We start from the raw sequence: 26,519 nt of genomic DNA, 5'->3' as shown, positions 1-26,519 counted from the left end.
AGATTCTTATTGTAAATAAAAGGAACAGCATACAGTGGGACTTTTTCAAAAACGGGGAACAAATTTCAACATCTGACTGCACCGAGCACACAAATATTGGTTCTAGGCTCTTGAATCACCTTTGGTCCCTGTATCATTGCTTTTAACCATTTACACAAGGTTTTTACTGTAAAGCACTTTCACAGCTCAACATAAATGGACCTTCTGGGGCACAGGCTTTAAAGGAGCTTTTAAAAAATAACAGACTTTGCATTTCCTGTTATAAGCTATTCTTTTAGCATATGACAAGCATGCTCTTATTATGGCGATATCCTCCTAAACATTGGAGAAATAACTCTAGAAGTTCAATTAAAACAGAAATGCTTCAAATAACGTGGGATACAACAAAAAAGTGGTGTATTATAAAGTGTGTTAAAAATGTAGCTAGTTTGTTTTCATACCTTAGATTATAATAAAACCTCACCATTTAACACCAACAGGTGTTTTCTTGAAGTTTGCTAGCTTCAAAGTTTATGGTTTGGCTTTTGTGTATAATGATAGTGAACTGCATTGGAAATGTAGGAAAGTAAGCATTAATAAGCAGGAAAATTAAACCAAGAAACACCTAAAGTACTGGACTATATTGCAGATAAACTACCGATCTACCTTTTAAGCCTGTACAACCTGCAGAACTCCAGCTTTAATTGATTGGACTCAACAGCCTAAGTTTTAAGGTTATCCTTACAAGTGTGGAAAAGCATGGGCGTAATGTTGCAGCCTTCACTGTTGTTTTAGAAGTAGTTTTTTCCAGCTGTACATGAACATTTCTGTCTTGAGTCTTTCTTAACAATATGGTGTAAACAGTGTCTGGTTTCTACTGTGATTATTATTTCATTACTGAAGTAGCCTTTTGATATTTGCACAGTAATTTTTGTTGTTATGGCTGTTTTCATATTCGTAGTTTTCTTCTGTTAAAACTTAAAATCTCTCGCATTAAATTGGCTACAAATGCAAGAATTCAACCAGATATTCTTACTTGTACAATGTATACTGTTGCATTGCAGTTAGTTAATGTAGTTAGTCCATAGTCAGCAATCTAAACTTTACTGTTAAGCTTTAATGATTGATGTTGTACCAGTAACCTTTAGAAATACTATAGTACTTCACAAATGCTTTGTGTGTTTGGAAATCTTTTGAGTAAAAGCCTTATACAAATAGGTTTAGTTTTTACAGGACATCACAAAGAAATAGGATGGTATAATTCTTTTAATTGCTTAGTGATTGTATTTGGAAGATTATGGACTAAACAGACTTCAGGGATGCCAGTGGATCATTGTGCTATTTGGAATTATTCCAAAAATCAAGTGACCTCTTTGCTGTAGTATTTTTAGTATTATTTATTTAGTATTAATAAAGAATAGATTTATTAAAGTCGTGCGATGTGTAAGCGGGATATGTAAAATAATGTAAAATAATTCAATATAAAACGCTGCGGGTTTCATACACGACAATTCAGTGTGCTGAAAGCCGAAAGAAAAAAAGTTCCCCTTGCTCTTTAAGCAGTGCTTGATTGTTTTGTGAATCTTTTGCGATCTACCGGGTCGATTGCATACTTGATCTTGTGGTTTTCTGTGGTAAAACTGTGATTTCGTACTTAAAAGTAATACTCTTTAAGTTTAACGATGGTTGCTAAAAGGTCTGAATTCGAATCGCTATTAAGCACTCTCTCAAGCAGCGACAGGTCTGACCACGATCTCCGTCATATCTCCGTCAGCGGAGAAGCTAGGAGAATAAATCTCCATTCTCTGAGAGAGCTAGCGAAGGACATAGAGAGATTTGACCCCGCAGTGTCAGAGAATAATATCGAGAGTTATATTCAGGACCTCAGGTATAACCTGCAGTACCTGCCAAACGCCACAGAACAGGAGAAAGTGTTTCTGGTCAGGAAAACTAACAGCAGAGCTGTACATGAGTGGATGGCTAGGCAGATGAAAAAAGTCTGTAATGATTTTGAGCAGCTGTGTCAAGCACTTATCGAAGAATACAGTGCGTTTATTGACCCGACTGCCGCGATAGCCGCTGCACTTAACATTAAGCACGAGAGAGCAGAGTCCCCTCGCGAATATTACGACAGACTTAGACGAACTTATTTTGCAGGGCGAAATGATGAGGGTTGCGAAGAGAACACACATTTCAAGGGTTTATTCATTGCGAATCTCCACCCGTCAGTCAGAAAGATGATCTTAATGCATACAGATGCACAGACCATGAAAATGACTGATATTAAGAGATTCGTGCAGAAAGCCTGGGAGTATGATATCCAAAGTCGCTCTGAGCAAAAAGCTGTTAAAGCGACTGTGTTCGCCGTCAGAGCCAGCAGGGTTAACTCCCTCCTGCTCGAAGGAGCACAGGCTCCTGAGCTGGCTAAGCCCCGTTCCAAAGCACTCACACAGGACCACACCCAGCGTCCTAAGTGCCATGAGAACACCGGGGGAGGGAAAGGGCTAGATAAAGCTGAACAAAAGGATTCAGTAGCCACCCGCCTGGCCAGGCTTGAACAAGCTTTATTAGGACAGGGACAACCGCTCCCCAAGGCTGCCTGAAGCGTGAATGAGCTGATACTCTCCACTGGAGGAGGCGGAGACCCGCCCCCTCTCCCTCCCCCAGTCTATCTGATTGAGCGGAAGGGTTCCTGCCTGGATAAGGTCAGCCACTCCCAAGTGAGTGCTGACTCCACCCCTGAAGTCACAGAGCAGGCAGTAAAACACAGAGGAAAAGCAAGAAGCTTTTACCTCAAGGCTGCTATGGGAGATGTCTTACACAGTGAGACACTGATTGACACTGAGGTTGAGAGGTGTTTGATGTCACACGGCAAGCTCAAACGGGTAGAAAAAGAAAAGGGCATGCGACTCAGAGAGGAAGCTTTGGTGGAACACCAGAAAGGCAAAGCGTGGAAACAGGTCAAGGCTCCTAAGCCTTCTGTACAGAAGGAAAGGGGGGCCAAGAGGCAGACTGTGCTCACACAGTGCGCACTGAACACAGAAGCCTATGTGAAGATTCCTTCTGTTCCCTCTGGACAAGAAATAAAAATATTTTCTTGTTCCCCGGATATACAGGGAAGTCGTGTCCCAGCCAAGGTCCCAACAGCCTCCATGCCACAGGAGCGGTGCTCCTAGCAGCCGCCTGATCCACCAGGTAAAGCACACCCCTTTTACATCCCTAAAGAGGAGCAGATCTCCCCACCTGGCGATGAAAAGGAGCTTTCCCTGTGCACCCTGGCACCCAAGAGGGGTCAGGACCACCACCCCGCAGTGGTGGAAGGGATCCAGATGGCAGGAGAGCAGGTTGGTGATGTAGCCCTCACCATTGGCCCTGAGAGGTCCTCTATTAGTGAGGATCTGCTTGAGCAGCTGTCACGGGGCCACCGCCAGGTGCCCCTGGTGCAACATTCACAGGTTAGACAGGAGGTCCAGCTGGACGCTGAGACTACTGCTTTGTGGACACACCTGATCCCAGATGCCGATTCCCTCTGCTTTGACCCAGGGAACCTGCAGTCAGGTAACATTATTTCTCACGACTACCAGGTAGTGAGTGAGACTGACCTGATTGTTCCTGCCTCTATGGCAGGGTTGCCGACATACCCAGTCCCCCAGAAGGGACAGGGAATGAAAGCCAAGCCGGTTTTCTTGCAGCCACCAGCTCAGTCTGTCAGTCTGAGTCTGACCAACAGTGGTTCAGCCAGACTGGAGCTGGATGGTCAAGTCACCCGCCTGCCAGTGCAGGACATCGCAAAGAGGGATGTCAGAATCCCCGCCTGCACTGACATGGGCCTGGTGAGTGATAGTGAGTTCAAAGAGAGTGAACTAGCTATCCCACTGCTGGGGCAGCTCCCTGAACCCCTAGCGAGGGAAGGGGGGAGCGAGCAGGGGTCCTACACCCACGCCCAGCGAACGATTGTAAACATGCCGATAGAGGGATTCCTCAATCAGGAGGTGTGCAGGATGGACCTGAACAGTGAGAATGGGATAACAATCCCAGATCACTCAGGTGCTCCAGATGACCACTCAGCCGAGGGTCAGGCATGCTCCACCGCTGCACCGCCCCCTGCAGGGTTCCTAGAGCACAGGCATGAACAAATCGAAAAAGCAGATGCCCTGGAAAAGGAGGAGCAGCATCAGCAGCTGCGTCAGATCTCCCCAGATTTCCAGGATGTTGGTGCCCAAGATGCCACAGGGCATACTGAGGAAGACACCATGTACATGCTGCACCAGCTTAGAAAGGCCACAGTCACTCAGAAGGAGATGACTGGGATCAGCCACCCGAAAAGACTTTTGGGAGGACTGATTGCTGCCGCCACTGTTGCACGTTTGCTTTTTCTGGTAGGTTTGTGTGCTACTGGCACTCTCACCCTGACTGCCCCAAGAAGACAGGTGTTAGAGATGCCAGAGGGTAGTGACAGACTGTATCAACAGCAGCAAAAGTTGGAAAGCTTAGGGAAAACCCTAAAGGCAACTTCTTATGCAACAGGGTTAAACCTTATTCCCCAAGCAGTGGACATGATTGTTGGTGTTATACAGTGGGTTTATGCTTGTGTGCAACAGGCCAGAATGTTGACACAAGACCTGTTAAGGGAGTTTAGTGCCACTGTAGCCAGGCTAACCACGGCACAAATCCCAACCCACTTGATTCCACTCTTCTCAGTAGAGGAGTATGTGACATTAACTCCATCGCTCATAGCTCACCCAGAAGGCAATCCAAGATTGAATTTGGTTCCAAATCTTGAGATGGGTATGGCTACCAAAGCTATCCATTGGCTGTGTCTAAACGATCACCAATGAAGGGTGTAAAGCTACTAACGAGCAGAGGGAGGTTAATGAACCCCATGAAGAGCAGGTGGGACGTAAATGGCTGGTCAGCACACCACATTTAACTGACACTATGGCTTGTGACAGGCATGATATAGCTACCACAATGCAGCTACCTAACCAATAGTTTTCCTGTAAGTTCCCGAGAAGGCCATAGTACAGCTTGGTGACTTAATACTGTACGGTCTGGAACCAGACAATATAAGACCAAACTTGAGGTCTTGGATGCCTTCAGGTGCCACACTATTGAATTGGATATAAATCCAAGAAACAGTAAGCCCTGAAGAGGTACAGGTAGTTTAGTTTGCTTTAATGGAACAAACCTCCAAACCACCCTAGCAGATACCCAAAACAGGTGTTGTGGTTTATCGGGGGGCTGGGAACAGTAACCGTTGTTATTGTAACACTACTGCCGGGTAGCTGGATCATGACTGGATGTACTCTGAATGCTGTACTCTCACATCAAGATGTACTCTGGGTAGCACGAATGAGTCAAAGGTAGCATGTCAAAAGAAAGGAAGTGACTTCTCCCCAAATATCTACTACAGAGGTATCAGATATTGACAGTGAGCTTCCTGATGTGTAATTCCTAGACTTAGATAATGTCTCCTACCGTGTTTACACATACTCTAGATGTTATTCATCCTGTTTGTTCCCAATGCTGGTTCCGGTACGAATTCTCGAGGAGTAATGTAGACATTTAAGATTAATGTTCTAATGGCAAGGGACATCACTTAACTCTGTTTTGTTTTGAAGGCAACAACGCCTCAGGACCTCGTGACCTTCAAAAGGGGGGGATATGTAGCGGTGAGGCTTAATAATAAGAAAGAATTAAGTGTTCTGGGCTTTCCCAAATGAGGCCCCATTTCTCTGTTCATCTCTGTGGTGCAGCCACAGAGAAACTATTCATGTAGGCTGATTTAAGATGTTTTCTTTTGATAAGAAACAAGCTCCCAAAGGGGGATGCACTTAGCTAAGCCTGGCTATCATGATCAATGGTCATCCATTGGCGCCTATTGTCTAGGGAGTGCCAGTTGGACATCTGGACTGCATTACTAAGTGTCAGGAGTAAGTGACTCATATCTCACCTTGATCAACCAATCAGGGACTGGTAGGGCCGAGTAACGCACGTGGGACTCTGATGCCCATGGAACTTTCAGCCAATCAACGAGCTGAAGTTCCTCCAGGTAAAAACAGGCAACACAGAGAGCCTGAGAGATTCAATGAGATTCAGAAAGGATTCTGGAGAGGATTCTGTGGACTGTTCTAAAGGGAATTCAAAGGAGAATTACAGGGCAGGACGGCCCAGGGGCAGAAGGCTCCCAAGGGCAGGACATTCTCGCAGCGAACCTCCTGACCATGCTGAGACTCAGCCCGGACAACCACGGAACGGCCAGTGTGTCCGAGTGCCAGAACTTTCCTTTGTTCTAAGAGTCTAGAGCGGAGGTTGCCAGAGAATAACCAGAGGATCCACCCGAGGTTAGCACCAGCAGCAAGCCTCGTGAACAGGTCAGAACTGTGGACTGTGAATCACTATTCAGAACTAGCTCTTCATCAGAAACGAACCGGTCCTCTTCCTGACTTGCTGGGACCCACAGTCATCTTTTCTCCTGTGCACAAACTTTGCTAGTTAAAGCCAACAGTGAGCATCAGCAGCGCACCGTCGCAAGCCGCACAGCACAGCCTGGCACGGAGCCAGAGAGCGCGGCTTGGACAGCAACAGCCTGCAACTGTTTCTTTGTGCCCGCAGGAGATCTGAATCCCCAGAAATTGGATGAGTATTCAACTTCAATGCATTACAGCTCAAGAATTCAATTGTTATCCCAACCAGTTGATATCAATTTAATTCCTAAGAGTTATGTACTTGTTTTGAGTATCTAATGTAGAAGTTATAACCAAGTGCATTTACGAAACGGTCTTAATGAATGATATACTGAACGTATGTCCTCTTGATATGTGTAACACTTTGTAACTGACCGAATATACCTTTTGTATTCTGATAACCCTCTCGATAAGATCTGTTAGTTTTATATGCATATTATATGTATTAATAAATGAATCCTCATGTATTAGTACCTGTGTGTGTGCGTTGTTTGAGTTATATCGCATGGTTGGATTCTAAAGCCATCAAAAGAATCAACTTTGTGATTTACTGCTACAATTAATAATTGTCTCAGTAAATGCCCAAACCCTACAGAATTGGTGCCTTCAGAGAGCCACTATGATTACATATTTGGCGTCCCTGAGCCGGTTTTCCTACAACTACAACATTTAAAAAATGACTTGTATGTACTTGATATCTCTAATCAGTCCACGGCGATATAGTTAAAGCAGTGTCCCCGCAGAAAACGAAACTAAAACGCCCTGGGCATACCGTTTCGTGCTTCTTATCAGTTGCTCAAAAGTAATTTGACCGTATGAATTGCATAATATAAACCTAGAAACATATATGTGAGCAGTATTTATATAGTATCGGTGTCAAGACATACCTCTCAAATACTGTAAATCAAGTTAAAAATATCTCAAGACCGATTCTGGTCATAATGAAACCATGTTTCATGTATGTTTTCTTTAAAGTACCGAGACCAGCCATATACTGTATGTTTATGTTCCAAAGTTAATAATGTTTATGGCCTTCACACACATTACAGTATGCTCCTATTCTTTTATGCTCAGCTACTAAGATTTCCCTTCAGTGGTAAAATTCCATATGAATATTCAATACTACAACGGGCACACTAAAGCGTTTACAGTAAATCTTTCTACGACAGACCAACGGACCACGAGTGCCCGTCGGTCAACCAATCACGTACCGCGGTACCCAGCGTCATCTTGCGTCAAAATCACTTAATGATATAATATTTAATGATTATTTAATCACTTAATCTCTTTAGTGTGCATGTTTTAATCCGCTTAGTATTGAATATTTATATGGAATTTTACAACTAAAGGGAAATTTGAGTAGCTGAGCATAAAAAGAAGAGGAGCATAATGCATCTGAAGGTCATAAATCATATTAATTTAGGAACATAAACATATCATGTAAACTGTATATGGCAGTTGTTGGTAGTTTAAATAAAAAATACACACCAGTATTCCACTTTCTTCCTAAACATTTTAAGCGTCAAAGTCTTTCATTCGCTTACATACTGTGGTTATTTTGGAAAAGTTTTTGTGTGCTCCTTCTGATTATATCAAGTTTATATGCTTCATAAAAAGTTATAATGTTTTAACCTTTTCTGCGAATACTTATGCTCGTTATCGCAGTAAAAAAGTATACTTTTTAGAATTTGATTAATAGGGAATATAATATGGAATAACGTATCTAATGAAGTTAATAACAATATAATTATATTCATATACTGCTCAAATGATCACAGTAGTACACTTTCTTTGGAAATGTGTGCATCAGTTTCACTCTTTCTCATGTGATTATGTCTGTGGTCTAATGGCTTAAGTGTTTGCCTTGCATGGTTGAGGTTGGGGGTTCAAACCCCACTGTCACTGTTCACCATGAGATTTCTTTTAACAAAATAAACATTTCTTTGAAAAACTAAAATAGCAAATATCATGGACACTATATTCACATTTTTTATGTCACAAATATAAATATCACAAAATGTTCAAAGTGAAGTGAGAAGTGATTAACATCTTCCATTAATACTTGTGCTCATTATCGCAGTAAAAGAAACGCATACTTTTTAGAATTTAATTATTAGGGAATATAATACGGAATTGCATATCTAAAGAAATTAATAATGCTATTAATTTAAGGATCTAAATATATGTATTTATATAGCTGGTAGTATTACCATAATCCACTTTGTAAACATGTTTTATTTTTTCTTTGACTCATTCACGCATGATGAATTGTGAGAGAGTGATAGATGGAGGATTCTTATCAAAACTACATTCCCCAGAATGCAGTGGGAAATAATGTACCACCCTCAGTCAACTGACCAGCTGATGCACTGCATCAGAGAGAATCAGTATAGCTTGTGGGAAATTTGTCCTGCATCAAACGTTTAACTCGTTCAGAGCGCCCCACATTACAAACTCCAAGCGTTTAATTTTGAGCTGAAGACCCTCACACCTGAAGAAGGCTTCACAGCCAAAATGTTGTGTTTTCTCTCTTCTCTCTTCAGCATGGAATAAACCTATTACTTATTCCTTTCCAGACTATGCAGGCTGACACAGCCACCCCCCTGAAGTAGTTAGTGTTGTACAGTGATATAGACGTGGGTAATGTTATCCCCATTAAACAATGTGCTTATCGCACGAATCCTGCTAAACCTAAAATTAGACACAAGAAAAGTATTATTGAACAATGTTGTGAGGGTCTGGCGGAATTTCTTTGTAACCTGAAGAGTTATAGAGGAGACACATTGTGTATTGCCTCTTTTTACACTTGTAAAAAAGAACATTTCAATGTTAATGTGACATGGAAGATATTACATCTTATTTAATAAGTATAACATATGTTATGTAACATAACATATCTTATGTTACATCTTATGTAATAATGTAGTGACTTGCAAATTCTGGGAGGAAGAACTGACAGAACAAATTTGCAACAATTTTATTAACAGGCTTTTTCGTGTTCTTCCTAAGATTGTTGAGCGCAGTGGGGGACATTTGGGAATGTGATTTCACAGATGCTTTTGTTCCGTCTTGCATTGTCAGATTGTGAATCAATAAAAGCAGTTAATTAAACACGCGTTTGCGATTTTAATCAAAATGGGGGTAATGGGGACTCTTTATTATAAACGTAAATGTAAAGCTCAAAAATAAATTCACAGTAATAAATAACGTGTTATACATTGACCTTTTTATTAAGTGATCGACAAAAAGCAGGGCAATGACTTCTCTGCAAGCTAGTCGAAGAAGTAAGTAGCCGACTGAAAGCTCGAAGCCCAGCAGCAACAATAATTTAAACAGAGTGTATTCTCCTGTCATGGTATAAAATAGAACAATGCAGATTAAATAACGTAGTTATGTATTGGGAATGTTTGCAAATGTTGTGATAATTGTGCAGTACTTGCTTTTGGGAAAACATTCGTTTTAGAGCAGGCATATCCTACAGTGTGAGCTCATTTGCAAGGCTATTAAAAAAGGTTGATCAAGTAAACAGTCCGAGTGTGGCGAGTTTTGACTTTTTCCTGCCACTCTTGGGCGAAAGGAACGTGTCTTTCATTGGAAGGTTCGCCTATTCTAGTCGTACACGAGAATATAATATAAATACACCAAGGGATCTGGTTAAATTGTGTTCCCATTACAAAAAAAATCCACGAGCCTGCAATATAACAGCCACAGTATGGAGACAAAGACTTTTTATGGGAAGAGACGTGGTGCTTCAGCTGCCTCAGCTTGCTAAGTGCAAAGTGTAAGCAAATACAGCAGGCTTCATCTGAAATACCCGATTATAGTTCATATTACAAGGTATTATTGCTGTATTGAATTATACATTCTATTATAAATATTTCTTCACAGCCTGTTCTTCAGGAAAACACAGCACACGTGAAATGATCTTTGAAGACTACCAGGACAGTAACAAAGAAAGCAGTAAGACAGATGAAAAGAAAAGTTTATTTTGACGTCTGTTCTGCAACTGCTAAATACTACTGTGTGACATTATTTCTTACATGTATTCTGTTATTTTGCCACAGACTGTGGGTCTCTACTCTTGGCCACTGGCCGGGGTGCCAACCTGTAAAAGTAGCACCTGTGTGAAGACTTCTCGGCAGCAGCTGGAGCAGTACGACTCATTGCTGGGAAGGGTTGGGAGGGTGGAGACACTCCTAAAGATGCAGAAGCTGGAGACAGTATGTTCCGGCAGTCAAACGCTAGGTCAGCTGTCTCCAAACAGGCCTTCATCTCCTGATAAGTGCCTCTCTCCACCACTCAGGTTGCTGTACCTGGCGGAATGCGTATCTCCACACAGCCTTCCACCCCCAGCAGAACACACACCCCCTCAGGACACTCCATCCCGGCCTCTCTGCTCACCACCACCCAGGAATTGGCTGGTGCTGTCCCCGCTGTTTATCTCCCCTCAGGAAGCACCATCTACACAGCAGAATTCACAGATGCCAATGCAACGTAGAGTTCTCCCAGATATCCAACTTTTGCCCATCAGTCAAGAGAAGGAGGAGGGATTGTATGTCCAGTGCATCGGCATTGATGGGAAAGCCAGAGCCGACCGCTACGCCGCTCTTCTGTTTTGAAATCTTGTGACTTTTGAAATTTACTGGGAATGGACCACATCTGTAAATTTTGATAGGTCCAGAGGCAAAAGGGCCTTGCCTTGCAATCTCAGGGAAACCATTATAAGCATGGTGAATAACAAATTCTGAAAACTTACTTTGTATGATTGGAAATGAATACATGATCTGATCAACGAAATGCTTCGAAGAAAGAGGCACTCTTTTTCTGTGGTTTAACAGTCTGTGCAGCAACAAAACAATCCAGTTAAACAAGAGAGTGTGGTGTTACTTTTTGTCAATGAAAAAATAGTATTTTCATGTCGAATTAGTTCGGTTCGGTTCTTTCGGTTGGATAAGCATGATTAGCATGAAGCAACACGTGGTCATTGTTATGATTTCTCTATTATCAAATCCCTCAACTTGTTCAATTGTGGTTATTTTGGAAACATGTTGACATGTTCCTTGTAACTACACTGCTGTCGATATTGTAGCAATAGACAAAACTGAAATGCTTGGAGTTTGTAATGTAGGGATTTCTGTATTTATGTCTTTATTTAGTGGTTTCATTAGTGACAAAGGCTAAACACATACTGGGCTTGCCAGCGTGGTGACGACACTGCCATCCCTGTGAATAGCAGGGACCGCAAGGGGTGAGGGGAGATCTCACTTTAGCTCAACTGGCTGGTTCCCTGTTGAGTGACGCCAGAGACCTGGGTTTGATCCCCCAGCAGTGTAGGGCGCATACCTACGTAAGCCCGAAAGCACTACATTATTAATAATATCTTCCGTGTCGCATTAACATTGGAATGTTCTTTTTCACAAGTCTAAAAAGAGGCAATACACAATGTCCTCTATAACTCTTCAATTTACAGAGAAATTCCACCAGAGCCTCAAAACATTGTCCAATAATACTCTTCTTTTGTCTAATTTTTAGTTTGGCAGGATTTGAGCTACAGTATATGAATATAATTATATTGTTATTAATTTCTTTAGATACACTAATTAATCTCTTTAGATTATATTCCCTATTAAAACAATTCTAAAAAGTATGCATTTTGTTACTGCGATAATGAGTGTAAGTATTCACAGACAAGGTTAAAACATTATAACCTGTTACAAAGTATATAAACTTAATATAGTCAGAAGGAGCATGTAAAAACGTTTCCAAAATAACCACAGTATGTAACCAAATGAAAGACCTTGACGCTTAAAATGTTTAGGAAGAAAGTGGAATACTGGTGTGTATTTTTTATTTAAACTACCAATACCAGCCAAATGCAGTTTACATAATATGTTTATGTTCCTAAATTAATATCGTTTATGAGCATGTGAAAGGCATGGTGAATCGGAGATTCTAAAAACTTACTTTGTATGATTGGAAACAAATACGTGATTGGATCAACGAAATGCTGTGGTGTTACTTTTTGTAAATGAAAAAATAGTCTTTTCATGTTGCAACAGTTAAACTGATGCAGAATGTTATAAAGAAAGTGGACCATGGTAATACTTTGAGCTTACAGCCTGTCCAAGGTCATTTGTTATTAATACTATTAGTAATATCTTCCGTAAAGACTTTGATGCATAAAATATTTATGCATAATTAAAATATTTATGATGAAGGTGGAAGGTTGTGTACTTTTGTCCAACTGAGCAATCTTGCTTTTATAAAATACACCAACATTATAATGTTTAATGATTAACATGCTGTAATACACAGTTTAAAATTATTAAAAGTCTAAAGAGTATACAACTTAAATTCTTAATTGGAAAAAGATTGAAAAAGATGATGATCTCCATGCATTGGTTTGAATTGCAAGGCAAAACAGACAAACAAGTCTGAATCAATTGACTGAAAATGTCAATCTAAGGTGTGAGCAGGCAGTTTCATCAAGTACAGTCTATTGAGAACTTCACAGAGAGGGATACTATGGTCAGGCTGCAGTGCAGTCATCCTTCACTTTCAACAAGAAGACAAGTATGTGTGTAGCACACATCAAAAGAAGCTTAGAGGCTAGAGTGCTTCTTTCATACAGTGAAGGGTTCTGGCGGATTTGTTATGGTATGAGGTTCATCGAAAAATGGTGACCGATCCCTCCAGTAGAGTTCCAGATACTTGTATATTCTATGCAAAGCTGAATTAAAGCTGTTCTAGTGGCTTGTATTACCCTAACCCCCTTAATACACTTTGGGCTGGTATTTCCTTTATTTTCACAGTTACCTGTATGTTATATTATTGTATATTATTGCATTGTAGTATTATGCATAATATGCAATATATTATAATACATTTTATTGTTAAAATAATGGCATCACATGTAAAGTTTGCTTGATAAACAGTGGACCACACTGTGCTCCTTGGTTCCTCTATGAGTCACAGCCTGGGCTTTCTGATATCTCTCTATGACTGCATCAGCCTTGAGCCAGCTTCTGCAGGCTCAGAGGTAATGGAAACAGCATTGTGCATTTTTTTGTTGATGGAGAATTGCACCTAATATAGTACGACAGATAATATCTTTTGAGTATAGTTAAATGTTTTGCTGCATCCCTCACTTTAGTTGTTTTTGCCTCCAAGTCAGGAAAAAAATGTCAAATACTTTTGGCACCATTTTGGCAGCTTTTTGAGCTGAAGCCTTAACCTGATTGGTCTTTTGATGCTGAAGTAGTTAACATTTTTTCTTTCAGTTTTATTAAAGGGATCAGCAAATGTTCACAAGGTACACACCAGTATTTTTTTGTTGTTGTTGTTTTGAAATCACTCCTCATAGTAGCCATAAACAGGGGATTAAAGTTAATCATTTCCAATAACTTGTGGAAGTGTGCAGTTAAAGTTTGTACAAGTCCTTTTTATGAACAATTGGCCTTTGGCTTTGTATGGAGGTAGGTAGGTTTCGGACAGTGTCCACCTCACTTCTGAAGTTTAATAGATTGGGAACCTCTTCTGTTTACAAAAGCAATACCCATGCACTCTAAACAGCAAAAAAAGACATGCTTTGTTCTCAAGGACAACAAATATGCTCCTGCTAAAAACAGTCTGATTTCACTCCCCATACAAGTAAGGACAGTGGCATATTATTGGTGACTATGATACAGGTAGCCTCAACAGAAATGTCCAATGTGTCCTTAAAGTTTATGACTCAAGTGAGCTGATAACAGTTTGAAATTATTTATCTTTCAATTCATGTCTATCTAGCATAATATAAACATTTGAACAAACAATAATTACTAGAATGATAAAGAAGATGGAAGGACAGTACTTTAACCAAGCATTTTTCAAGTCTTCCCTGGCCTGAAGCTAACAGACCACCACTACATATTGTTCCTTGGACATCTGGACTATGTAAGAAAGGCTAGAACACCAGGACAAAGGACAACCAAGCACAGGCAGTCAATGCATACGCCATAGGCAAAACAAAGAAGGAAGTGGTTGCTAAAGGTCCTAAACCTCTCATGGCCAGGGCTATTCACAAAATAAAGGCCAAGATGAATAGGCCTGTGGCAGTTTCTATCTGGAAAATTACTCAGAACAAGTAACTTCAGAGTTAGAAAACTCAGCTACACCTTCAGTGAGCTGAATTCTTTCATTATTAAGGGAACTGAAACAGTCAGAGAGTGCCACTCAGGAAGCAAAAGATGTTTTGAATGAGACACATCTACTGTATTGCAAGAAAAGATAAACTCTTGAAAATACAAACTAGAAAACTAAAATACATTTACAGTTACTGTGTCTGATCTGTTGGAGAATCACTTTTAGTCCCAACCTTGGGCCAAACAAGATCTGCCATTGATTTATAAAATATAATTATAAGAGGTAACCATAGGTGAGATTATACCAGCTTCTGCAAAGAGCACTTGCTACTCCATTACAGGTTTTCTTAACTGATTAAAAATAAATCAATAATGTAATGGAATAATAATCATTCTAAAATGAACAAACAACATTACATTAAAAATAAATAGGTTCAACTATTAAGATATTTCTTTGAAATATGTTATCTTCAGCTTTTAAATACAGTAACCTTTTAGATACAGCAGTTATCTCTAATAGAAAGTTGAGGAGATACAGATGCAGCCATTCAAAATGCGCGGTAAAAACCCACGGTACAGTAACCTACCCGCAGGGCACCGGAGGGCACCGCGGTAAGTGATTGGCTGGCCAAAATGACCGACTGGGGCACTCATGGTGCATTGGTTGGTAGTGAAAAGATTTAATCCTTTAATGTCTTTACTGTGCACATTTTAATCCGCTAAGTTTTGAATATTTATATGGAATTTTACCACTAAAGGGAAATTTTAGTAGCTGAGCATAAAAAGAAGAGGAGCATAACGCATCTGAAGGTCATAAACGATATTAATTTAGGAACATAAACATTACTGTATGTAAACTGTACCGTGTATGGCTGGTCTTGGTAGTTTAAAGAAAAAATACACACCAGTCTTCCATTTCTCCCTAAACATTTTAAGCATGAAAGTTTTATGAAACAGTACCCAAATATGCGATTTCTGTATAGAATGAATTTTAATTTTTAAAAATTATTTAACACGAAAATTAAGCTGTTTACATCTTCCGCCTGAGAACAGTCACCCGTTGCTACCCAACGCAGAAACACAGCCACTAACTAGCAAAGAGAGGACATTAGCTAGCCAATATGATAAAGAAATAAATGATTATTTTGTTTATTTCTTTTGCACATTTATTTGAACATTTCCATCGATTGTACAAGCACTTGGAAACTGTCCAATCCCTAGTTCATCAGGCATTTTACCGGTCTGGCGCCGGTCTGTGTCTTCTAGGATATAATGCCAGCGAACTCTTGTTTTTATGTCCACTATAACAGACAATCTTCATTGCTTTTAACCGAGCGTTTAATAATTTCCTAAAATGAAAATGATTTACTTTATTTCACTCACGGGATCAATAAAAGTATCTATCATCTGTCTAAACTATGGGACAGAATTCTGGGGTCTCCCCATACCAGAGATTATGGTAGGGCTTCAGAATGGTGATTGGCTGACACCATCTGACACCCCTCTGATTGGAGAAAAAAGACGTGCTGGTTTGCTATACATACAGTACTGTACCAGGAAGAGGATTTCTTTGTATTCGAAACGTGTATTTTAAAAGTTTAAGAAGTAAAAACCTTACAGCGTACACAGATTTCGTTATCTTTGTCTTATGCATAATAATGTTCACCGCTCTGTCTAGCAAATTAATAATAAACTTTATTTTATATAGCGTTTTAAACGAATAAGTAATTAGATTGCTCATAAACCTAATCACTTGCTTTTTCTTTTTATTTAGGCTCAGATTTCAACTATAGACCGTATTATTAATAACCATAATAACAACCAACCAACAAAAACAACCATATAAACATAATACCAACCAAAAACATAGATAACGACCACAATACAAAATCAAATATATCAAACCATTATACTCTCACAAATTCCTCCAATTATCATAATCCCGCCCCTTATTCAAAACCAAACCCTCCTCCGATCCCAGTTTATCCTCTTTATCATCCTCAAAATCCACCTCAATTTTCAACATAAAGCATTACTAATCACTGGGTTTTTGAGGGGGGGGGGAAGTGTCTTTCGCTGGAAATCTCGCCTGCTTCTACTTTACGAGTACAACCCCCTCTCTGCCGGAGTGCTGGCTGTGATGAATTAAACCGGTTTCACAGGTATTTTCAAAGTAGGAAGTACAGTGTTAACTGGTAGCTAGGCTCCTCAATGGAATCGCTTTAACATGCTAATGCGTTGGTTTAACAGTCCGGGAGTGACAAGCTTCCAATGTCAACTCGACTCGATTGGAAGACAATGAACGTATTTTAGCCCTAAATGAATTAATAGCAAACATGGTTTACATAAAATACATTTTTCCAAGAAAATTTATAATAATACGATCTATAGTTGAAATCTGAGCCTAAATATAAAGGAAAAGCATTTTCAGAGAGCAATCACGCTGTGTTTATGTAGAAAAAGCGATTAGGTTTATGAGCAATCTAATTACCTTTTCGCTTAAAATGCTATATAAAATAAAGTTTATTTAGAGATGAATGATCAGTGTCGCAGTTTAAATAATTTTCGTAGGAGGGCTTGGACAGATTCCAAGTGCATTTTTGCAATTTACGTTGCATTGTCCAATGTGCTGTTGTAATACAGTTTAGAACACAGTTAGTCTAAGCTTTATCAGCTTTATTTATGGGTTGCAATTTAGAAAAAGTCAAAAACCGCACTCAAAATGCAATTTAAAGCTTTCTGGCAAGAGGAGAAACCCAAATTATAATGTCACATGCCACTGTTTGTGCATGAACAAAGTTATACTGCAATTTTCCTTAGATACGCGATTAAAAAAAAATTTTTTTTGAATCCCCGGCGGAACACACTCCATAAGAATCAGCGCTTTTATAAAGTATATCGCCTTTAAACGCATATATTTAAACACGCGTTTACAATTTAAATCAAAACGCGATTCAAATCAATATAAATGTTTATTTTGTAACGCATAGGTGACTACTCATTGTTATTAAAAAGACTTAAATTCGATCATGTTGTGATATTTAGAAATATAAATTTGTTTGGTGCGAGTGAGGTTTTATTCTAATCTCTGACCAAGGGAAACGTTTCATTTTTTCAAAGAAATGTTTGTTAAAAAATAAAGTCATAGTTCCATGGGATTCAATCACAGACCATGTGACATGGGAGTCAGGAAACTAACACACAACGCCGCCAGATTTGATAACGCTATAAAAACGCTATAAAATAATGTGACTAGGCACACAATAATAAATGCTGACCATGACTTTAGAAGCATAAATTACCTTACACTCAATTTAAACACAAGCTGTCTTTAGCCCTCTAAGCTGGTTCATACAGAAATGTAGAGATCCAGGCTCAGAACACACAGCTTCATTAGCGAATACATATGCAGGACAATTAGAGAAGATGTTTTACAGAGGATGAATTTTTAGAAACATCCCATCAGTGACATCACTGAAGTCAACTCCTAGTTACTGTAACTGTCGTGTGGATAGTTTCACAAGAATCAGACAAAGGTTTAAGCATTGCTTGTTTTAGATAAAACTGCAAAAAAAAAAACAACAACCCATAATGTACTTCTTTGCGGCTCTGTTTGCCCAAATCATATATTAATATGTACATTAAATATACATATACATACTGTATACAGTACAGTTTGCATACGGTAATATGTTTATGTTCCTAAATCAATCTCTTTTATGAGCATGTGAAAGGCATGGTGAATCGATTCTCAAAAATTACTGTACTTTGCATGATTGGAAACAAATGCGTGATTGTGAAATGCTGTGGTGTTACTTTTACAAAGACGGTCAATGAAAAAAAGAATGTTGACCAGGGCAATACTTTGAGTTTACACTTACAGCTTGTCCAAGGTCATTCATTATTAATACTATTAGTAATATCTTCGTTAAAGACTTTGATGGCCACAGCTCAAACATGAGAGGTTGAGCTTTATTAGCTCCACCTTGCGGAAATTCCAGATACTATTATTTTGCTTGTCGTATTATAGGAGAATTTACGGTAACTAGCGGTATTTACCGGTAACTTGTGGTATTTACCGGTAGCTTGCGGTAGACTCCGTACAGCGTACCAGAAAATAATGCGGTATCGCCCGTGCATTTTGAATGGCTGCATCTGTAGGGATATTTGAACATCAACATAATATCTCTCTCTCTATAAAGTGCAGTGTCTGTCTGTTTGTTCTTTACAGATGCTCTTATTATTATCCTACAGACCTGAAATTTTGCACACAAGTACATCTTACCCTAGGTTAGGTTTTTAACATAAAACCTTTTACCTTCAAGGCCAATAAATGCCGAAAAGGCCATTTAATTTAAAACCCTGCATGTGTCAGATCAAACTGAGGGGAATCCACGTCCCCGATTGTTTTTTGATAAATGGGATTAAAAACACAAGTGCAGCAGTGAACGTTCAATGTTCCAAACACACTGAGCGTGTGGTAAATTTATGTTTCATTTATAACATTCGTTTTTCGATTATGAAAAGTCCAGGCACTTCCTTTCAAACACAGGAAAGTACAATTCATGTTTCCAAATGACATCGTTTGGTGCTTCAAAAGAAATAAATGAGCCAGGATTTATGCTGTAGTGTGCTCTCTGAAGGCACCAGTTCTGTAGGGTTTGGGCATTTACTGGGACAATTATTAATTGTAGCAGTAAATCACAAAATGATTCTTTTGATGGCTTTAGAATCCAACCATGCGATATAACTCAAACAACACACACACACAGGTACTAATACACGAAGATACATTTATTAATACATAGAATATGCATGTAAACCTAACAGATCTTATCGAGAGGGTTATCAGAATACAAAAGGTATATATTCAGTCAGTTACGAAGTGTTACATATATCAAGAGGACATACGTTCAGTATATCATTCATTTAGACCGTTTCGTAAATGAACTTGGTTATAACTTCTACATTAGATACTCAAAACAAGTACATAACTCTTAGGAATTAAATTGATATCAACTGGTTGGGATAACAATTGAATTCTCGAGCAGTAATGCAGTGAAGTTGAATACTCATCCAATCTCTGGGGATTCAGATCTCCTGCGGACTCAAAGAAACAGTTTCAGGCTGTTGCTGTCCAATCCGCACTCTCTGGCTGCGTGCCAGGCTGTGCTGTGCGGCTTGCGACGGTGCGCTGATGCTCACTGACCGGCTAATTAGTGTTGGCTTTAACTAGCAAAGTTTGCACACAGGAGAAAAGATGACTGTGGGTCCCAGCAAGTCAGGAAGAGGACCGGTTCGTTCCTGATGAAGAGTTAGTTCTGAATAGTGATTCAGCTGTCCACAGTTCCGACCTGTTCACGAGGCCTGCTGCTGGTGCTAACCTCGGGTGGATCCTCGGGTTACTCTCTGGCAACCTCCGCTCTAGACTCTTAGAACAAAGGAAAGTTCTGGCACTCGGACACACTGGCCGTTCTGTGGTTGTCCGGGCTGAGTCTCAGGATGGTCAGGAGGCGCGCTGCGAGAATGTCCTGCCCTTGGGAGCCTTCTGCTCCTGGGCCGTCCTGCCCTGGAATTCTCCTTTGAATTCCCTTTAGAAAACTCCACCGAATTCTCCCAGGCCCTCTGTGTTGCCTGTTTTTACCTGGAGGAACTTCAGCTCGTTCATTAGCTGAAAGTTTCATGGGCATCAGAGTCCCACGTGGGTTACTCGGCCCTATCAGTCCCTGATTGGTTGATCAAGGTGAGATATGAGTCACTTTCTCCTGACACTTAGGAATGCAGTCCAGATGTCCATCTGGCACTCCCTAGCCAGATAGGCGCCAATGGATGACCATTGATCATGACAGCCAGGCTTAGCTAAGTGCATCCCCCTTTGGGAGCTGTCCCTTATCAAAAGAAAACATCCTTAAATCAGCCTGCATGAATAGCTGATGAACAGAGAGATGGGGCCTCATTTGGGAAAGCTCAGAACACTTAATTCTTTCTTATTAATAAGCCTCGCCCTACAATGCCCACCTTCAAAATCCAGGAACAAGTGTATCACAGAATTGGTTTGCTTTTACCTGTTGAAGAAGAATTGCCTACATTTGTTAAAATTTATTTCATGGGCAATGAGCAAGAACAAACAGATCGCAGGTGATATATTATGCCTGGTGATCAACAAGAAGTCATTCGGAGCCTACAAAACATGCTCCACGAGCACAACATTTTAGTCAGAAGTTTCAAGTCAGTGCTGCAAGATCCTGCACTCGGAGATCACAAAGTCATCATTCGAGCACACAAGACACCAGCTGGTGAGCATAAGAGCAGGTGAGAAACACCTCATTCTTATGATGCGCTCCAGTACCCAATAATATTTTGGAAAGGAAGAGATGGCTACTTCATCTCCAAGAGAGTTCTTACAAGAAACTCAAACCGATCAGGATGGTTATCCATTGTACAAGAGAAGAAAGCCAGATGATGGTAGCCATGAGGCAATCTTCATGATTAATGGTCAAGAAGTTTTTCTTCAGGTTGGTTGTTCCCTAAAATCCACTTCTCTTACAAATTTTCAAGGCTCACATCAACATTGAATACTGCAGCTCAGTCAAATCCATCAAGTATGTGTGCAAATATGTCAACAAAGGCTTTGACATGGCAGTTTTTGGAATCCAAAACAAATAAAGCAATAAAGCGATGATGAGGTCACAAAGTTTCAAAAGGCAGATACATTAGTAGCAATGAAGCTGTCTGGAAGATACTGAAGTTTCCCATCTCCAAGCGTCATCCCACAGTTGTTCCTCTTGCTGCGCACCTTGAAAATGGGCAACGTGTATATTTCAACCCAGAAACTGTTGACCGAACTGCCCCCTTTGATCCAAAAGCCACTACATTGACAGCCTTCTTTGATCTCTGTGCTTCAAATAATTTTGCAAAGACACTGATTTACCATGAAGTTCCCAAATACTTCACTTGGGTCAGTGGATCAAGAACATGGAAACCAAGATCACAAGGAACACCAATTGAAAGATTCCATGAAATCAAAGCATCTGATGCCCTAGGAAGAGTCTACGCTGCTCATCCCAAAAATGAAGAGTGTTATTATGTGAGTTTACTACTTCACACTGTTAGAGGTCCAACTTCCTTTGAATCACTCAGGGCTTTTGAAGGCAGAGTGTGTTCAACCTACAGAGAAGACTGCAATCTCCATGGACTTCTAGAAGATGAAAAGCACTGGAATGAAGCTCTTGCAGAGGCTACATTGACTGTTTCACCTTATAGACTTAGAGATCTCTTCTGCATAATGCTCACTGCATGTTATCATTCCAACCCACAAGCATTATGGAAGTATCACAAGGAGGCTCTCAGATAAGACATTTTGTATCAGGAAAAGCAACTGAATAAAAATTCCTCATATGATGATATTATCTTCAATGAGGCTCTGGTGAAAATTGAAGACAAGATCCTTTCATTAAACGGCAAAGAACTGAAGCAATTTGGATTGCCTCAACCAAGAACAGAAAAAAATTGGCATCTCACAGGAAATGCTCAGGGAATCGTACAGCAAAGAAGAGCTGAAGGAGTTTGTTGCAAGCAATGAAACAACGCTCACATCAGATCAAGCAAATGTCTACAGAAAAATTTTAGATGCCATTGATCATGGTGGATTCTGTTTCCTCAATGCTCCAGGTGGAACTGGAAAGACATTTGTCACTAACTTACTCCTTGCAAACTTGCATTCACAAGGACACATTGCCCTTGCTGTGGAATCATCAGGTATAGCTTATTCCACATTTAAATTGCCTCTTGATCTGATCAGACATGATTCACCAACTTGTAACATCTCAAAAGGAACAGCACTTGCACTTGCACAGGTTTTTATTAAGTGCAAGTGTATTGTCTGGGATGAGTGCACCATGTCCTACAAACATGCCTTTGAAGCTGTTGATCGAACACTGAAGGATATAAGAGGCAATGGTGCAAATATGGGAGGAATTACATTTTTAATGAAAGGAGATTTCAGACAAACTTTGCCAGTCATCTCAACAGGAACCAGAGCTGATGAATTGAAGGCTGCATTTAAAGTCTCTTATTTCTGGAAACATGTCCAGAAGCTTCATCTGCAAACAAACATGAGAGTCCACCTCAAAAAGGATAAGCATGCTGGAATCTTTGCTGAAAATTTGTTGAAAACAGGAGATGGTACATTGGCAACAGAAAAAGATGGTTAAATAAACCTCCCAAAGCATGTCACTGTTTCTTCCAAAGAAGCACTAGAAAGTGTTGTATTCCCAAATTTGGCTGCCAACTAGAAGAACACCAATTGGCTTAGTGAAAGAGCAATACTAGTACCGAAAAATGATGCAGTGGATTACATCAATGATCGAATGTCGAAAAAGATGCCTGGTAAAGCAAAAGTTTTCAAAGTGTTGATACTGTTGTTGACATTTATGATGTTGTCCAATACCCTGTGGAGTTTTTGAACACCTTGCATCCACCTGGTGTTCCACCTCACAATCTATCTCTCAAAATTGTATGTCTTGTCATGCTTTCATGAAATTTGTATCCCCAAAACTGTAAAATGGAACTTGCTTAGTGATCAAAAAGCTTCACCCATATGTGCTTGTCCATCAATACTCTCTGGATCGTTCAAGGGAGAAGATGTGTTTATTCCAAGAATTTTCAATCATTCCATCTGATCTGCCATTCAGGTTCAAACATCTTTAATTCCCCATTAGACTCAGTTTTGCTATGTCTATCAATAATGCGCAGGGTCAGTGACTTGAAAATGTGGACTTGAACCTGGAATCACCATGCTCCTCTTCATAATGGACAACTTTATGTAAGAAGTGAAAAACAACTTCACATCTTTGCTCCAGAAGGCAAAACCAAAAATGTTGTGTTTAAAGAAGCTTTCCTCGAGTAAATATTTATGTAATACAAATCTTTAAGCAATAAAAAAATACTCAATCTTCATGTTTACAACCTCCCTATTTTAACCCAGGCAACGCCGGGTACTTTAACTAGTAATAAATAAAATATAATATATAATATAATAATAAGTAATAGGTTTATTCCATGCTGAAAAAAAGAAGAAAGAAAAAAAGCTTTTTTTCTTTCTTCTTTTTTTCAGCATGGAATAAACCTATTACTTGTTCCTTTGCAGCCTACGTATGCTGACGCAGCCACCCACCTGAACTACTATAATATAATAATAGATGTATAATTCAGTTCCATAATTATATTTTTCTCATTCTCTCACCTCTGATGATTTTAGCCTCAGATAACTTTGGAGTTCTATATTTCAAATAGTAGTCTTCCAAATGCTCTCTGATAACTGGTCTGGCTTCATGATCTCTTGAGCTTCCAAGGTGTTTAAGGTAGTCTACTAGATTTTCAAATCGATTCTTTTCCATTTGACTGAAACCTGAAAAATTCAATGTTTTATAATATGTTAAATGGTTATTTTAGGCTTATTTCACTCAGTGTTAAAATTGGTGTTTTTCTATGAATTATTAATTATGTATGCATATATGCAAAATACATTCCAGGGGGAGCACATGTATTATACCAAAGGATGTGTTGTTTTTTTTCCTTTTGACTGTAAGATGAAAGCATTCATCCATGCAAAAACATGAAATACATTATCTTACACTGAAAAAAAATCCCATTATTGATATACTATCCCCCAGGTGAAGACAGTCTGGCTTTTATTAATTCAGAACAGAGGACCGAAGTTTACATTTATTAATAGGATGAATTGCTGATAAGCAATAAGTTGTTTCCAACACATTCCTGCAATGTTTTATACATCTGGATACTTTTTGTCGGTGAAAATTAGTACTGTAACTAAGAAAATTAGAAAATTAGAAAACAGGAAATTAGACCAGGAAATTAGACCAAAACTCCATAGCAATAAATACATAAGGAATTTTAAATGGATTTTCAGAAATAAGCATCTCACTTAAGTAAAGTATTTAATTGCACACTATATACCTGTATACGGTATCCTCGTGTGATCCCACGTTATCATATGAGGCCATTAGATCTTGGCTTTACTATGCCTGTACGTTATTTCTCTTCAATTAAAACCACTGTGCTCAAATAAGGACACATTCTGCTGCCATCTAGTGTTATCATTAGTACAATCTGTGGTACAGTATGCAAACAAAATGGCCTCAATCTCGGTCATTTTACGGGAGAAGCGCAACCAAAAGTTGAAACTACAGATCCAGCCATTCAAAATGTGCAGAGTACACTGCGTTAAAACGCGGTAGGCGTGGCGCGCCACAACACGTCATAACGCATCATACCGCAGTTATAATAATAGTATCCGTAATCACCTTGTAAAACCGCCAGGTGGAGCTAATAAAGCTTAACGTCTCATGTACAGCATTTCAGCTGTCACCAGAAAACACTGCTGAGGGACAATCTTTTTCCAGTTAAGAATTTAAGTTGTACACTCTGTAACATGACCAGGGGAAGGGTCATTCATAACAGGTATTTTCGGAATGACCTACTTAAAATACTAGACATGGACCTTAGCAAAATGGCTGCCAAAAAGAATCAGCTGACCGGTAAATGGAAAGGGTCTACCCTGAGAAACAATGAGACACAGCTGAGCCGCATCAGGAATTGAAATATAAGTGCCCCGGAGGCAGTGAACAGGGCGGAAGCCGATAAGGTGAATGTGGTTTGGAGGAAAAGAGAGGAAAGAGGTGTATGTTAAAGATCGGACTACTGAAAGGCGAACAGGTTTATGGTTTTTGGATTACGGACACTGGATAAGGATACATCGCGGATTGGCTTTATTACAGATTTATGGAACTCGGATCGGATCAGGATTAAGGGAACGGATTACGGACTGTGTTTGGAAGATAGTTGGAGGAAGAAACGCCACGAAACTCAGGAAAGAAAAGTGTGGTGTGAGTACTACTTTCATTTACATAAACTTTCCCCCGGAGACACCACAACTCTTTAAACTTTAAATAATTTTAAACTGTGTATTACAGCATTTTTCATCATTAAACATGAAAAAGTCTGTATATTTTATAAAAGCAAGATTGCTCAGTTGGACAAAAGTGCACAACCTACCACCTTCGTCATAAATATTTTAATCATGTAGAAATATGCATCAGTCTTTATGGAAGATATTACTAATAGTATTAATAATGAATGACCTTGGACAGGTTGTAAGCTCAAAGTATTACTGTGGTCCACTTTCTCTGTAACTGTCTGCATCAGTTATCAGTTATTTTTTCATTGACAAAAAGTAACACCACAGGATTTCATTGATCCAATCACATATTCGTTTCCAATCATACAACATAAGTTTTGAGAATATTCGATTCACCATGTCTATAATGGTTTCCCGGAGATTGCTCATAAACTATATTAATTTAGGAACATAAAGATATTATGTAAAGTGTACGGTATTGGTAGTTTATATAAAAAAAACAAACCAGTATTCCACTTTCTTCCGAAACATTTTAAGCAGTCAAAGTCAAAGTCTTTCATTTGGTTACATACTGTGGTTATTTTGGAAATATTTTTACGAGTTCCTTCTGACTATATTAAGTGTATATACTTTGTAACAAGTTATAATGTTTTAACCTTTTCTGTGAATACTTGCGCTCGTTATCACAGTAAAAAAAACATACGTTTTAGAATTTGATTAATACGGAATATAATATGGAATTGCGTATCTAAAGAAATTAATATTGATATAATTATATTCATATACTGTCCAGGGTTACTCATTATTAATACTATTAGTAATATCTTCCGTAATTACTCTGATGCATACAGTATTTATGCATAATTAAAATATTTATGATAAAGGTGGTAGGTTGTGTACTTTTGTCCAAATGAGCAATCTTACTTTTATAAAATATACCGACTTTTTAATGTTTAATGATTAACATGCTATAATACACAGTTTTAAATTATTAAAAGTCTAAAGAGTATT

At 39.2% G+C, this 26,519-nt stretch overlaps 1 long non-coding RNA gene and 1 pseudogene across 2 annotated transcripts in view; one reads left to right on the top strand and one right to left on the bottom strand.

Annotated features, from left to right (window-relative positions):
- The window catches only part of LOC148647014 (uncharacterized), a 59,255-nt gene that overhangs the window by 19,832 nt on the left and 12,904 nt on the right, over positions 1–26,519 (bottom strand). For both annotated transcript variants that reach the window (XR_015927738.1, XR_015927739.1), the window contains exon 3: positions 23,814–23,978. This is a non-coding gene — a long non-coding RNA (uncharacterized LOC148647014). The remainder of the gene's footprint in view (positions 1–23,813; positions 23,979–26,519) is intronic.
- LOC148647015 (uncharacterized) lies at positions 9,582–11,281 on the top strand (annotated as a pseudogene).

Source organism: Lepisosteus platostomus, chromosome 16 (assembly GCF_059453375.1).
Source record: "Lepisosteus platostomus isolate fLepPlt1 chromosome 16, fLepPlt1.hap1, whole genome shotgun sequence".
NCBI classification, from domain to species: domain Eukaryota; kingdom Metazoa; phylum Chordata; class Actinopteri; order Semionotiformes; family Lepisosteidae; genus Lepisosteus; species Lepisosteus platostomus.
The sequence above is the reverse complement of the archived record's forward strand: the minus strand, read 5'-3'. Positions and strand labels throughout refer to the sequence as shown.